This window comes from Theropithecus gelada, chromosome 13, assembly GCF_003255815.1.
Source record: "Theropithecus gelada isolate Dixy chromosome 13, Tgel_1.0, whole genome shotgun sequence".
In the NCBI taxonomy this organism is placed as follows: Eukaryota; Metazoa; Chordata; class Mammalia; order Primates; family Cercopithecidae; genus Theropithecus; species Theropithecus gelada.
This window is the reverse complement of record NC_037681.1, coordinates 46,208,779-46,223,746: the sequence shown is the minus strand read 5'-3', so window position 1 is coordinate 46,223,746 and position 14,968 is coordinate 46,208,779. Positions and strand designations below refer to the sequence as shown.

Below are 14,968 nucleotides of genomic sequence, written 5' to 3'. Positions count from 1 at the left end.
ACCTGAGATTGGGAGTTCGAGACCAGCCTGACCAACATGGAGAAACCCCGTCTCTACTAAAAATACAAAATTAGCCAGGCATGGTGGTGCATACCTGTAATCCCAGCTATTTGGGAGGCTGAGGCAGGAGAATCACTTGAACCTGGGAGGCGGAGGTTGTGGTGAGCTGAGATTGCGCCATTGCACTCTAGTCTGGGCAACAAAAGCGAAACTCTGTCTCAAAAATAAATAAATAAATTAGCTGGATGGGAGGGCGCGTGCCTGTAATCCCAGCTACTCAGGAGGCTGAGGCAGGAGAATCACTTGAACCCAGAAGGTGGAGGCTGCAGTGAGCCGAGATCACGCCTGTACACTCCAGCCTGGGCAACAGAGCAAGACTCTGTCTCAAATTTTTTTTAAAAAGTAAATATTGATATATTTATTTCTGACAAAAATTAAGGATACTTTTGCCAGGTGAAAAGCTGTTACTGGTTTGAAAGATAAAAGTCATACTTTGAGAACAGATGTGGGGGGCAAAAGGGGCAACCGTTTCCCAGTCTTAGTATTGGATTGCTTTGTATGTGTTTTTCAGCTCTGCTTTCTAGCAGATAAAAGGTAGTAAATGACAAAGTTTTAATGAAAATGATTTTTCAAACTAGATTTCTTATTAGACCTCCCGTAGGGAATTTGCTGATTCTGAAAGTTGTCTATGAAAATGGAAGTTTTGTCAGGCGCAGTGGCTCACGCCTGTAATCCCAGCACTTTGGGATGCCAAGGCGGGCGGATCACGAGGTCAAGAGATTGAGACCATCCTAGGCAACATGGTGAAACCCCATCTCTACTAAAAATACAAAACTTAGCCAGGCGTGGTGGCACGCATATGTAGTCCCAGCTACTTGAGAGGCTGAGGCAGGAGAATTGCTTGAATCCGGGAGACAGAGGTTGCAGTGAGCCAAGATGGTGCCACTGCACTCCAGCCTTGCGACAGAGCGAGACTCTGCCTCAAAAAAAAAAAAAAAAAAAAAAAAAAAAAAAAAAAGACAAGAAATTGAAGTCTTAAGCTTTAATGACAGTCTTAAAAATTGTATATTTTTAACTTGCTGTGTGATTTTGGTATCCATATTTGATGGAGTAGGCAGACAATAGGGAAATGATGCATTTGTACCAAGCAAAGATCACAGCTGTCATCATGGTGCATTAATGGAATGAAGGTTTCACCATAGTTTGAATAAGAAAATGTGGTTACATGTGTTCACAGAGCACGTCTCAGGTCTCGTGCAGTTGGAGTTAAGACCATTGTGATGTAGTTAGCAGTCCAACGTTAGTTTAATTTTTACTTGAAATGGAAGCTCATTGTTTTATATTTGGATTTTTAAAATTTTTTATATCATTTTTATTTTTATTTTGTTTTTGAGACAGAGTCTCACTCTGTCATCCAGGCTGGAGTGCAGCGGCATGATCTCAGCTCACTATCATCTCTGCCTACCAGGTTCAAGCAATTTTTGTGCTTCCACCTCCCAAGTAGCTGGGACTTACAGGCACGTGCCACCACACCAGGACAATTTTTTGTATTTTAGTGGAGATGGGGTTTTGCCATGTTGGCCAGGCTGGTCACTCCTGGCCTCAAGTGATCCACCCCCTTCAGCCTCCCAAAGTGCTGAGATTACAAGCGTGAGTCACCATGCCTGGCCTATATTGGATTTAAATTGTAAATTTTAGCCCAGTGCGGTGGCTCACACCTGTAATCTCAGCACTTTGGGAGGCTGAGGTGGGTGGATCACCTGAGGTCAGGAGTTCAAGACCAACCTGGCCAACATGGCAAAACCCCTTCTCTAATCAAAATACGAAAAATTAGCTGGGCGCGGTGGCAGGCGCCTGTTATCCCAGCTACTCGGTAGGCTGAGACAGGAGAATTGCTCGAATCCAGGAGGTGGATGTTGCAGTGAACTGAGATCATGCTGTCGTACTCCAGCCTGGGCAATGAAAGCGAAACTCCTTCTCAAAAAAAAAAAATTGTAAATTGTAAATATGTTTTATTTTTGTAATTGTGTGAGAGCAATACGCCTAAGAGATTTATACCTAGTATAATTTAGTATCATTTGTGTGTATGTTCATATAAAATGTTGTAACTTAACCTGGTATGGTGTGAGCCCTGAGATTTTTTTTCTTTTAAATACTACTAAAGTTTGAGATATACTACTTTAACTTGATGTTTTCTGTGATTAAGTAAAAGATTACCCTGTGCCCAAAACTAAATCTAACTTTTCAAAACATGTTCTTCCTTTTATATATCATTTTCCTTTCTTTTATCAAGATTTTAAAAACCTAGAATCATCATCTGTGTTTTTAAGGTCACCTGCCACTAAAAGTCTTATGGATTTTTGAAATCTCTTTTCTCATTTCCATTTCCAATTCCAGTGCCTCAGTTGCTGTAGTTTGCAAAACTGGATTTCATTACCTGTCTATTAAAGCTCTCTGCAATCCATCTGACCTCCCTATTTTTGTTAGAATAATTTTAAAATGTGAGTCTTATTGTAATGTTTCTTTCTTAGTTTTTTGCTAACTCACTTGCCAGTAAGGTAAATTGAAGGCTCATTACCTGGCATTAAGAGTGTTTTATTATGATCTTACCCTTACCTCTCTGTTCAGTTCTCTTTTACTGTTGCTGCTTTTGTGCCCAGTGCTCCACCATTAACGAGTGGTTCATGAAACATGCCATTTCTTCTGGACATACCTGTTTTGTTGTTTACTTTTTCTGAAATTCTCACACCTTTCTTCACTTGATTGAGTTCACTTCTGTTTTATTTAATTTTAATTTTAATTTTAATTTTAATTTTTTTGAGATGGGGTCTTGCTCTGTCACCCAGGCTGGAATACAGTGGCTTGACCTCGGCTCACTGCAACACCCACCTCCCAGGTTCAAGCAATTATCCTACTTCAGCCTTCTGAGTAGCTGGGATTACAGTGGCCTGCCACCATACCCACCTAATTTTTGTACGTTTAGTGGAGATGGAGTTTCACCATGTTGGCCAGGCTGGTCTCGAACTCCTGACCCCAAGTGATCTGCTCACTTCGGCCTCTCAAAGTGTTGAGATTACAGTGTGAGCCACCGCACCTGACCTGTTTTTGTTTTTTTTTTTTTTTTTTTTTTTTAAGATGGAGTCTCACTCTGTCCCCCAGGCTGGAGTGTGCAATGACATGATCTCGGCTCACTGCAAGCTCCGCCTTCTGGATTCAGGCCATTCTCCTGACTCAGCCTCCTGAGTAGCTGGGACTACAGTACAGGCGCCTACCACCATGCCCGGCTAATTTTTTGTATATTTTAGTAGAGATGGGGTTTCACCGTGTTAACCAGGACGGTCTCGATCTTCTGACCTCGTGATCCACCCGCCTTGGCCTCCCAAAGTGCTGGGATTATAGGCGTGAGCCACTGCGCCTGGTCCCTGTTTTTGTTTTAAGTTCCAGAGAACTCATGTCCAGATAAGTTAATTGTTAATTGCTTCCTGCTGTGAGGTTTTTTTTTTTTTTTTTTTTTTTTTTTAAGATAGAGTCTCGCTCTGTCGCCAGGCTGGAGTGCAGTGGCACGATCTTGGCTCACTACAACCTCTGCCTCCTGGGTTCAAGCGATTCTCCTGCCTCAGCCTCCTGAGTAGATGGGACTGCAGGGGCGTACCACCACGCCTGGCTAATTTTTTGTATTTTTTAGTAGAGATGGGGTTTCACCGTGTTAGCCAGGATGGTCTCAATCTCCTGACCTTGTGATCTGCGTGCTTCGGCCTTCCAAAGTGCTGGGATTAAAGGCATGAGCCACCATGCCCAGCCGTGAGCTTCTTTAGTTTGCATTTTAAAATTTGGTTGTATTTAAAAATATTGTATTGTAATGAATTTGTCCATCTGTCTTTCCTACCAAAATAAGAGCTTTTTTGAGGGCAAGAATTAATGTCTTCTAAAAATCTTATGTTTTGGCTGGGTGTGATGGCTCACACTTGTAATCCCAGCACTTTGGGAGGCCGAGGCAGGCGGATCACCTGAGGCCAGGCGTTCGATACAAGCCTGGCCAACATGGTAAAACCCCATCTCTACTAAAAGTACAAAAAAAATTAGCCGGGCATGGTGGTGTGTACCTGTAATCCCAGCTACTTGGGAGGCTGAGGCAGGAGAATCACTTGAACCTGGGAGGCAGAGGTTGCTGTGAGCTGAGATCATGCTACTACACTCCAGCCTGGCTGACGGAGTGGGATTCTGTCTCAAAAAACAAACAAACAAAAAACCCCACAAATTATTCTTTATCCTTAACACTTGTTGTGTAGTATGCACATAATAGGCGTTTAATAAATACTTGGCAAATTAATTTGAAATGTATTTTTTGACTAATTTTTCCCCTTCTTGTGGAACTGGATATTTAGATCTTGGAGGTCTAATGTATTGAAGATTGATTAAGTGGTTGGAGAATGGAATCAGTAATCATATGTACCATCACACTTTTGTAATTGTTTATATCCTGATACATGCCATTGTAATATAAGTGAAGCTCCTTAGTTTTTCAGTGCCTTAAAACACTGTAATTTCTAAATTTCTTTGTTTTGTTTTGTATCAGTTTTAGGTATTTTCTTAATTATATCCAATCAAACATTTTGTTAGCCCTCCTTATTAATGTCCTAGACATACATAGATTTATTTCACTTCAGTGTTTGTGAAACTTGGTTCTAAGTTAGGATTAATGCATTATTTTTTCACTCTATTAATACTGATATTTAAAATTTAGTTAGGAGAATGTGTAACATAGGTTTCCTCCATTTCACAAAAGTTAAATGAATTTTTTAAATATAGGAATAATATGACCTTAACTGGAAAATAGAGGAAAAAAATCCCTCATCATTCTACCATCTGACACAGTACAGTACTTTGGAGTCTGATCTTCCCCAGTCTGCCTGCTATCATTTACTTTGTTCAGTTTGATTTGTTGGGTTTTGTTGAGGATTTTTGCATCTATGTTCATGAGAGATGTGGGTCTATAGTTTTTACTCTTTTAATACTGGCCTGATAGAATGAGTTAGTAAGTACAGATGCTTCTTGATTTACAGTAGGGTTATGTCCCAAGAGGCCTATTGTAAATTGAAAATATCCTAAGTTGAAAATACATGGCTGACTGGGAGCTTGGGTTCGCTGCTGCTGTCCAGCATCACAAGTATGGTTTCTACTGAATGTGTATGGCTTTTGCAGCAACATAAACTTGAAAAATCAAATCACTGTAATTGGGGACTTTTTGTATTCCTTTTGCTTCCGTTTTCTGGAAGATATTGTAGAAAACTGGTATAGTTCCTTTAAGTGTTTTGTAGAGTTCACTAATAAACCTATCTGGGCCTGAGACTTTCTGTTTTGAAAGGTTAGTAATGATTAATTCAGTTTCTTTAATATATGATAGGCCTATTCAGATTATCTGTTTTTTCTTATGTGAGTTTTGTCAGATTGTGTTTTTCAAGGAATGGACCTTTTCTTCTATGTTATCAAGTAGGTGGGCATAGAATTGTTCAAAATTTATTATCTTTTCAGTGTTCATGGGAACTGTAGTGATGTTTCTCCTTTCATTTGTGATACCAGTAATTTGTGTCTTCTCTCTTTTTTACTTAGCCTGGCTAGAGGCTTATTGAATTTATTGGTCTTTCTAGGAAGCAGCATTTGGTTTTGTTAGTTTTTTCGTATTGATTTCTTGTTTTCAATTTCATTGTTTTCTGTTATAATTTTTATTCTATTCTTCTGTTACTTTGTATTTAATTTGCTTTTCTAGTTTTTAAAAATGGAAGCTTAAGTTTTGATTTTAGTTCTTTTTGTGTTTTGTTTTTGTTGGAGGAAGGGTCTAGCTCTCTGTCACCCAGGCTGGAGTGCAGTGGTGTGATCTCAGCTCACTGCAACCTTTGCCTCCTGGGCTCAGGCAATCCTCCTACCTCAGCCTCCCAAGTAACTGGGACTACAGGCATGCACCACCATGCCCGGGTAATTTTTGTATTTTTTGTAGGGACGGAGTTTTACCATGTTGCCCAGGGTGGTCTTGAACTCCTGAGCTCAAGTGATCACCAGCCTTGGCCTCCCAAAGTGCTGGGATTACAGGCATGAGCCACCACACTCAGTATAGATCTTTTTTTTCCCTCTGAGATGGAGTCTCTCTCTGTCGCCCAGGCTGGAGTGCAGTGGCATGATCTCGGTTCACTACAACCTCCACCACCCGGGTTCAAGCAATTCTCTTGCCTCAGCCTCTTGAGTAGCTATGATCACAGGCGTGTGCCACCACACCTGGTATTTTTGTATTTTTAGTAGGAACAGGGTTTCACCATGTTGGCCAGGCTAGTCTGGAACTCCTGACCTCATGATCCGCCTGCCTCGGCTTCCCAAAGTGCTGGGATTACAGGTGTGAGCCACCACACCCATCCAGATCCCTTTTTCTAATACATGCATTCAGTCTTTAAATTTCCCTCTAAGCACTGCTTTTGCTGTATCCCACAAGCTTTGATGTTATATATATTTTTATTTATTTCAATTTTTTTTCTTTTTTCTTGAGGTGGAGTTTTGCTCTTGTTGCCCAGGCTGGAGTGCAATGGCGTGACCTCGGTCCACTGCAACCTCTGCCTCCCGGGTTCAAGTGATTCTCCTGCCTCAGCCTCCGGAGTAGCTGGGATTACAGGCATGCACCATCATGCCTGACTAATTTTGTATTTTTAGTAGAGATGGGGTTTCTCCATGTTGGTCAGTACTCCCAACCTCAGGTGATCCGGCAGCCTCGGCCTCCCAAAGTGCTGGGATTACAGGTGTGAGCCACTGTGCCCGGCATTTTGTTTTGTTTTGTTTTGTTTTAAGAGACAGTGTTTTGCTATGTTGCTCAGGCTGGTCTCGAACTCCTGAGCTCAAGCGATCTGCACACCTTGGCCTTCCATAGTGCTAGGATTACAGGTGAGCCACCATGCCCGGCAAAATATTTTAAAGTTATTTTGAGATTTCTTATTTGACCAATGTGTTATTTAGAAGTGTGCTGTTTAGTTTCCAAATATTTAAGGATTTTCCAACTATCTTAATGATTTCTAGTTGAATTCCACTGTGCTCTGAGAACAGACATTGTATGATTTTTTTTTTTAAATTTGTTAAGGTGTATTTTATGGCTCAGGATGTAGTCTATCTTGTTGGATATTCCACGTGAGCTTAAGAAAAGTCTGTTTACTTTGCAGAGTCTTCAGCTCCTCTCTGTGTTTTGTCCAGGTTGTATAGCTACATTCAGTGGGAGTGACAGAGTGGAATATGCTTAGTCCATCTTAAGAATTGGAACTCATCCCTGTATTTTGTGGTATTTCTTTTGGAGAGATAAGAAATATGGTTACTTGTAATTTGCTTCTTTGTTATGTTGCTTTATTTAAGGTATATACCTATTTGTAATGCCACCAGCAATGTATGAAATCACTAGTTTTGCCACATAAGGGATATATTTTAAGGGTAACACTTTCTGCTTAAAAGTTATAAGACAGCTTGGAAGTTCAGCTATAATTAAATAATATTTCCTTAAATGGTTAGAAAAGTATAAAATGTAAGTAATTGAATATATATTTCAGTCTGAAGTTTTTCACATAAAATTCAGGTTTCTTAGCTGGGTATGGTGGTGTGTGCCTGCAGTCCTAGCTACTTGGAAGGCTGGGGTGGGAGAATCACTTGAGCCTAGCAATTCAAGACCAGTCTGGGCAACACAGCAAAACCCTATCTCAAAAAGAAGAGGCCAGGTGTGGTGGCTCACGTCTGTAATCCCACCACTTCAGGAGGCTGAGGCAGGCAGATCACCTGAGGTCACGAGTTCGAGACCAGCCTGGCCAACATGGCGAAACCCCGTCTCTACTTAAAGTACAAAAATTAGCCGGGTGTGGTGGTGGGCGCCTGTAATCCCAGCTACTCAGGAGGCTGAGACAGAAGAATCACTTGAACTCAGGAGACGGAGGTTCTAGTGGGCCGAGATCACACCATTGCATTCCAGCCTGGGCAACAAAGAGTGAAACTCCATCTCAAAAAAACAAAAAAAAAATTAGGTATCTACTTATGTTCACTTTATTTGTCACCATTTCTTCCCTTTATCAATTTCCCTCTGTGTATTAGGCTTTAATTTTTTTTTTTTTTTTGAGGCGGCATCTCGCTCTGTTGCCAGGCTGGAGTGCAGTGGTATGATCTCGGCTCACTGCAACCTCTGCCTCCGGGGTTCAAGCGATTCTTCTGCCTCAGTCTCCTGAATAGCTGGGGAGTACAGGCGTGCGCTACCACACCCGGCTAATTTTTGTATTTTTAGTAGAGATGCTATTTCACCATGTTGGCCAGTGTGGTCTCCATCTCTTGACCTCGTGATCCGCCTGCCTCAGCCTCCCAAAGTGCTGGGATTACACTCCTGACCTCATGATCCGCCTGCCTTAGCCTCCCAAAGTGCTGGGATTACAGGTGTGAGCCATCGCGCCTGGCCAAAAATTTTTTTTTTTTTTGGAATGTAGACACAATGGAGATGAGGAGGACGTGGCTGCTATGGAGTAAAGGAAGACACCGAACTAATAATATACCCTGGGTTGTGTTGGAGAGACCATTTTGTCATTTTGTTCTGAAACCTTTTCTGGCTTTCACTATATAGAATAAGAGATTTAGGCAGAGACCAGGGGAAATGTTATAAATATTGTCAATTTAAAAGAATCAATTGTTTACATCTGTAAGCTAATGGAGGGAGCAGTTCTTTAGTAATTGTCTTAGGTTGGCTTAGAGTAGGATCAATTTGCAAACGCTAAATCTCAGTGTCATAGATGTGGAGATTCATTGTATTCAACATTGAATGTAGTTAAATATTTATTGAGCACTTACTATATGCCAGGCACTGCTGTAGGATCTGTGGATATAGCAGTGAACAAATGAGGAAAAATAAAATCCCTGCCTGCAGAATTGTTTGAACCCAGGAGGTAGAGATTACAGTGAGTTGAGACCGCGCCATTTTCCTCCAGCCTGGGTGACAGAGACACTGTCTCAAAAAAAAAAAAAATAATAATAATAATAATAATAAATAAAATAAAATAAATTCCTGCCTGCATGGAATTTAACAGATTTGTAGGTAGGGATGAAAGATGGACAACATGGTAAATAAATAAATTACAGTGTATAGTATGTTAGTGGTAAATGCTGTGTGGAAAAGGAAAGCTGGATGACTGGGGAATGCTGGGCTGGTTTTGAAGTAGTTCGTAATTTAAATAGGATATTCAGGGAAGACTTCACTGAGAAGTTGACATATGACCAAACATATGAAGGCAGTGAAGCTTTGCATACATCCAGTAAAAGAGCATTCTACATGGATGGAGTAGACAGTGCAAAGATTCTGAAGCAGGAGAGTGCCTGCCTTAGTCTAGGATGATGAGGTGGCCAATGTAGCTCCATGATTAATTGGAAGTTCATTCCACGAATGCAAAGCTACTTTGTTATTAGAAAATTATTGATTCATTAAATTACTAGGTCAATGATGAAAACTGTATGTAGAGATGGGAACATATAAGTACAATCCTTGTCCCAGCTACCCAGACAAGGATTTTATTTCCTAGACTCTCTTGTGTCTAGATAGTGCCAAGTGACTATTTTTGCGGTAGAATGTGAGCAGAAGTAATACGTGTCACTTCCTAGCCAAGGTGCTCAAGAATAGGGTGTGCTTTTTCTATGTGTTCTCTTTTTGGGTTGGATACAGAAGAACTCCATGGCTCACCACATGGCTCACCACATGGCTTACCACATTGGAAAGAGCCTTGTTTTTTGAATTGCTTTATTGAGAAAAGCTGCCCATCTCCCCCCTGCCAAAAAAAAAAAAAAATCAAACTAACAGCCAATAACACAATGATGGCAAATTGCTAGAAACAAGTATTTGAAAAAATTAGACATGTGATGAAGAAATTTCTATCATTACTACTATTTGGCATTATTCTAGAACTTGTAGCCTATGTAGTATTAAAAATGAGGTATAGGACACTGTCCCAGCTGCCACCTAGACTTGTCTCCATCGAGGATCCCTTTAACCAGATTGACTGGCCACTTGGACCTCGTTCCTCTCAGGGGTGGACATCCAGATTGTGGGGGATGACCTGACAGTCACCAACTCCAAGAGGATTGCCCAGTCCTTTGAGAAGAAGGCCTGCAGCTGTCTGCTGCTGAAGGTCAACTAGATTGGCTCGGTGACCGAATCGATCCAGGTGTGCAAACTGGCTCACTCTAACGGCTGAGGGGTGATGGTGAGCCACTGCTCTGGGGAGACTGAGGACATTTTCATTGCTGACCTTGTGGTGGGGCTCTGCACAGGATAGATCAAGACTGGCGCCCCCTACCCCTTGGTGCGCCTGGCCAAATACAACCAATTCATTGAGGATCGAGGAGGCTCTTGGGGACAAGGCTGTTTTTGCTGGATACAAGTTCCATAACCCAAAGGCCAAGTGAGAAGCTGGAGGCTCCAGGACTCCACTGGACAGACCCAGGTCTGGAAGTCCTGCTTCCTGAAATAAAACACTGGTGTCAACCAAAAAAAAAACCAAAAAACAAAAATAGGCCAGGTGTGCAGTGGCTCACACCTGTAATCCCAGCACTTTGGGAGGCTGAGGTGGGCAGATCACCTGAGGTTAGGAGTTTGAGACTAACCTGGCCACCATGGTGAAACCCCATCTGTAATAAAAATACAAAAATTAGATGGGCATGGTCCATCTCAAAAAACAAAAAAAACAAAAATTAGATGTGGTGGCGTGTGCCTGTAATCCCAGCTACTCGGGAGGCTGAGGTGGGAGAATTACTTGAATCTGGGCGATGGAGGCTGCAGTGAGCTGAGATCACGCCACTGCACTCCAGCCTGGCTGATAGAGCAAGACTCTGTCTCTGAATAAATAAATACATGCATTATCAAGATTGTGTTTCTGTCTCTCTCCCTTTTTTTTTTTTTTTGAGGTGGAGTCTTGCTCTGTTGCCCAGGCTGGAGTGCAGTGGCGTGATCTCAGCTCACTGCAAGCTCCGCCACCTGGGTTCATGCCATTCTCCTGCCTCAGCCTCCCGAGTAGCTGGGACTACAGGCGCCTGCCACCACACATGGCTGATTTTTTTGTATTTTTAGTAGAGATGGGGTTTCACCATGTTAGCCAGGATGGTCTCGATCTCGACCTTGTGATCCGCCTGCCTCAGCCTCCCAAAGTACTGGGATTACAGGTGTGAGCCACTGTGCCCGGCCTTTTTTTTTTTTTTTTGACACAGAGTCTTGCTCCGTCGCCCAGTCTGGAATGCAGTGGCGCTATCTTGGCTCACTGCAACCTCTGCCTCCCAGGTTCACACCATTCTCCTGCCTCAGCCTTGCGAGTAGCTGGGACTGCAGGTGCCCGCCCACCATGCCCAGCTAATTTTTTGTATTTTTAGTAGAGACGGGGTGTCACCGTGTTAGCCAGGATGGTCTCGATTTCCTGACCTCGGGATCCGCCCACCTCGGGCTACCAAAATGTTGGGTTTACAGGCGTGAGCCACTGCGCCCGGCTGTGTTTCTGTCTCTTTGTGTTTGGGGTGTTAATTTGATCCTCAAACTCTGTGGAGCAAGAAAGCTGTTAGCTTTAGCCTCACATCATGCAGATTTAACTCCAGTGGTTGCTGGAGTTAACAAAGTTTTAATTTTTCTCTTATTCTGCCCTTTACCCTTGGCTTGAGACTTCTTCCCATTAGTAAACCATTCACTGTGGTCAAGAGGATGGGAAGTGCTAATTGGGTTTCATGTGTTACTGCTAGTGTTGGTTTCCACTGTGTGGATTTAGAGTGGAGTAGGGGATGGATCTCCAAAAGAAAATCAGGGCCTTTTTAGCAGAAGAATGTTGAATGGTAGGTAAACTCCTAGAAACAAATCTACCTTAAGCTTTGTGGAGTTCATGGACCCACAGCAACTAACAGTAAAAATTATGCCTTTCTCTTATAACAGTCTTTATAGCTGTCATTCTGGACCCTTAAAAAAGATTATGCATTGATAATGGGTTTGGGGAGAAAACGGCATTTTATTTTTTAAATTTTTATTATATTTTAAAAATACAAAATGCTTCATGAATTTGCATATCATCCTTGTGCAGGGGCCATGCTGATCTTCTCTGCATGTTCTTAGTATGTGTGCTGCAGAAGGGAGCACAAAAATGGCATTTTAACAGAGGATAGCTTCATTACCAAAGGCATATGTGAGACTTATTTTTGAGGGACCTTGGAATTGGACTAACTTAATCTTGTGGAGCTAATATATTGAGGATAGTAGAGTATAAGTTTGAGTAGTCATAGTATAGCTGTATTTTGGATGACTTGTTAGGAAATGCAGCTGTATGCTGACGAGTTGAACTCGTTTTACTAAACGACTTAAGGAAAGAGGGAAGGAAGGAAGACAGGAAGAAAGGGAAGGAGGGAAGAAGGAAGGGAGGGTGGGAAGGAGAGAGGGAGGGAGGGAGTATGGCACAAGTATACATATGTAACGAACCTGCACGTTATGCACGTGTACCCTAGAACTTAAAGTATAATAATAATAAAAAATAAAAAAAAAAGTTAAAAAAAAAAAAGGAAATGCAGCTGTAGTAGGTGCTTACATATTTGTTCAAATCAACAATAGTAAAAAGATCAATTATTTTAAGAGTATCAGAAAGACATCTACAAATAATAAATTGTTTCCTTTTCCATAATTATACCTTTCTTTTACTTCTTCTCTTACGTAGATATCATAATCGTGATTTTTTTCTTGTTCCAAGACTTTCTGGGGGTAGAGATGAAAAATGATTGTAAGGATTTTTTTTTTTTTGCTAACTTATGGTTTTCTTGCCTTTTGTTTGTTTGTTTTGTTTTTGGAGACAGAGTCTCACATTGTCACCCAGGCTGGGGTGCAGTGGCGCAATTTTAGCTCACCGCAACCTCCTTCTCTCAGGTTCAAGCGATTCTTGTGCCTCAGCCTCCCGAGTAGCTGGGACTACAAGCGCGTGCCACCACGCCTGGGTAATTTTTGTGCTTTTAGTAGAGACTGTTTCACCATGTTGGCCAAGCTGGTCTCTTAACTCCTGACCTCAGATGATCCGCCCACCTCTCTCCCCCAAAGTACTGGGATTACAGCAGTGAGCCACTGCACCCCGCCGGTTTTCTTGCATTTTAATCAGAAAGTAAGTTGGAGCACTTTGTTTTTTGAGGTTTTCTTTTTTTTTTTTGAGACAAAGTTTCACTCATGTTGCCCAGGCTGGAGTGGAATGGCGGGATCTTGGTTCACTGCAACCTCTGCCTCCTGGGTTCAAGCGATTCTCCTGCCTCAGCCTCCCAAGTAGCTGGGACTACAGGCACCCACTGTCCCTTTGGAACTTGATGAAAGCTATGGATCTACTCCCCAGAAAAAGATATAAACACTAAATACTATATCTGATTCCAAAGGGATTCATGGAATCCTGAAGCCTGTTTATACTGTGGGCCTGAATTATAAATTAACACTCTGATCTAATGTCATATTATTAATATTTGTATATTTATTCCTAATCCTGTCTGTTTTTAAAATTTAATCGAAATCTTATTGTGTATTCAATTTTACATTCATAAGCATTTCCTTATCTTTGGAAACTCAAAAGCATTTTTAATAACAATATATTTTCAATTTAGCAATAATTGGATTTCTCTTACGTTTTGGGTATTGTCTAATTTGAGGAGCACAAAGATAAAGAGGCCTGTGCTCTCTCTTTGCTCATGTACTAAGGATTGATCTCTTTGGAAGGGGAGTTAAATTGCTTGATTATCTTAGTATTGGGTGTTTATTTAGATTATTTATTTTTATAACTTTGTTACAAATAATACTGCAGTAACACTTTTGTGCCTAGGCCTCATGTATTTCTGTTACTTTGCTTTGACAGATTTGCTAGAAGAAGGGTTACTGGGTAAGAGGGTGTCACTCTTTGAAAGGCTGTAGAAGTTAATACCAATTTTTTTTTTTTTTTTTTTTTTTTTTTGCGACAGGGTCTCACTCTGTCACCCAGGCTAGCATGTAGTGACACGATCTCGGCTCACTGCAACCTCTGCCTCCTGGGACCAAGCAGTCCACCCACTCAGCCTCTTGAGTAGCTGGGACCACAGGTGTGTGCCACCATGCCCAGATAATTTTTATATTTTTATTTATTTATTTGAGACAGAGTCTTACTCTGTCGCCCAGGCTGGAGTGCAATGGCATGATCTCAGCTCACTGCAACCTCCATCTCCTGGGTTCAAGCGATTCTCCTGCCTCAGCTTCCCGAGTTGGGATTATAGGCATACACCACTACGCCCGGCTAATTTTTGTGTTTTTAGTAGAGACGGGGTTTTGCCATGTTGGCCAGGCTAGTCTCAATCTCCTGACCTCAGGGAATCCGCCCACCTTGGCCTTCCAAAGTGCTGAGATTACAGTTGTGAGCTTAATTTTTATATTTTTAGTAGAGATAGGATTTCACCATGTTTCCCAGGCTGGTCTCTAACTCCTGGGCTCAAAGCAATCCACCCACCTCGGCCTCCCAAGTAGTGCTGGGATTACAAATGTGAGCCACCGCGCCTGGCCTGTTACCAAATTACTGTCTATAAAGGTGTACCATTTTACCCTCTCCACTGTTTTAGTGTGTATGTACCTGTCTTATTCAACTCTTGAAGAATTTAATATTACCAGTTTAAAAATCTTTGCTATTTTGTTAAGTGATAGATAAACTTTGAGGTATCTGTCAAAAGGAGTAGGGAAGGTATGTCAGATACAGAGCAGCATGAGCGAAGGTGGCATGCTGACAGTGTGTGAGAGGCGCTGTCTGCCAGAGCTGAGGAGGTTCTTGAGGGACGTATGTGTTGCAGTACACTGAAAGGTTCTGTTTGGATGTGTTTCTTAATGGCTTGTGCTCCACAGTAAGCCTGTTCTTGACACTAGCTCCTTAAGACAGACGCTGGCAGCGGTCTCTTAAAATGGCTTACTATA

General features: G+C 41.8%; 1 protein-coding gene and 1 pseudogene across 2 annotated transcripts in view; one reads left to right on the top strand and one right to left on the bottom strand.

Moving 5' to 3' along the window:
* The window catches only part of ASXL2 (ASXL transcriptional regulator 2), a 158,341-nt gene that overhangs the window by 17,188 nt on the left and 126,185 nt on the right, over positions 1–14,968 (top strand). The gene's annotated exons all lie outside the window — the stretch shown is intronic.
* LOC112605422 lies at positions 12,057–12,157 on the bottom strand (annotated as a pseudogene).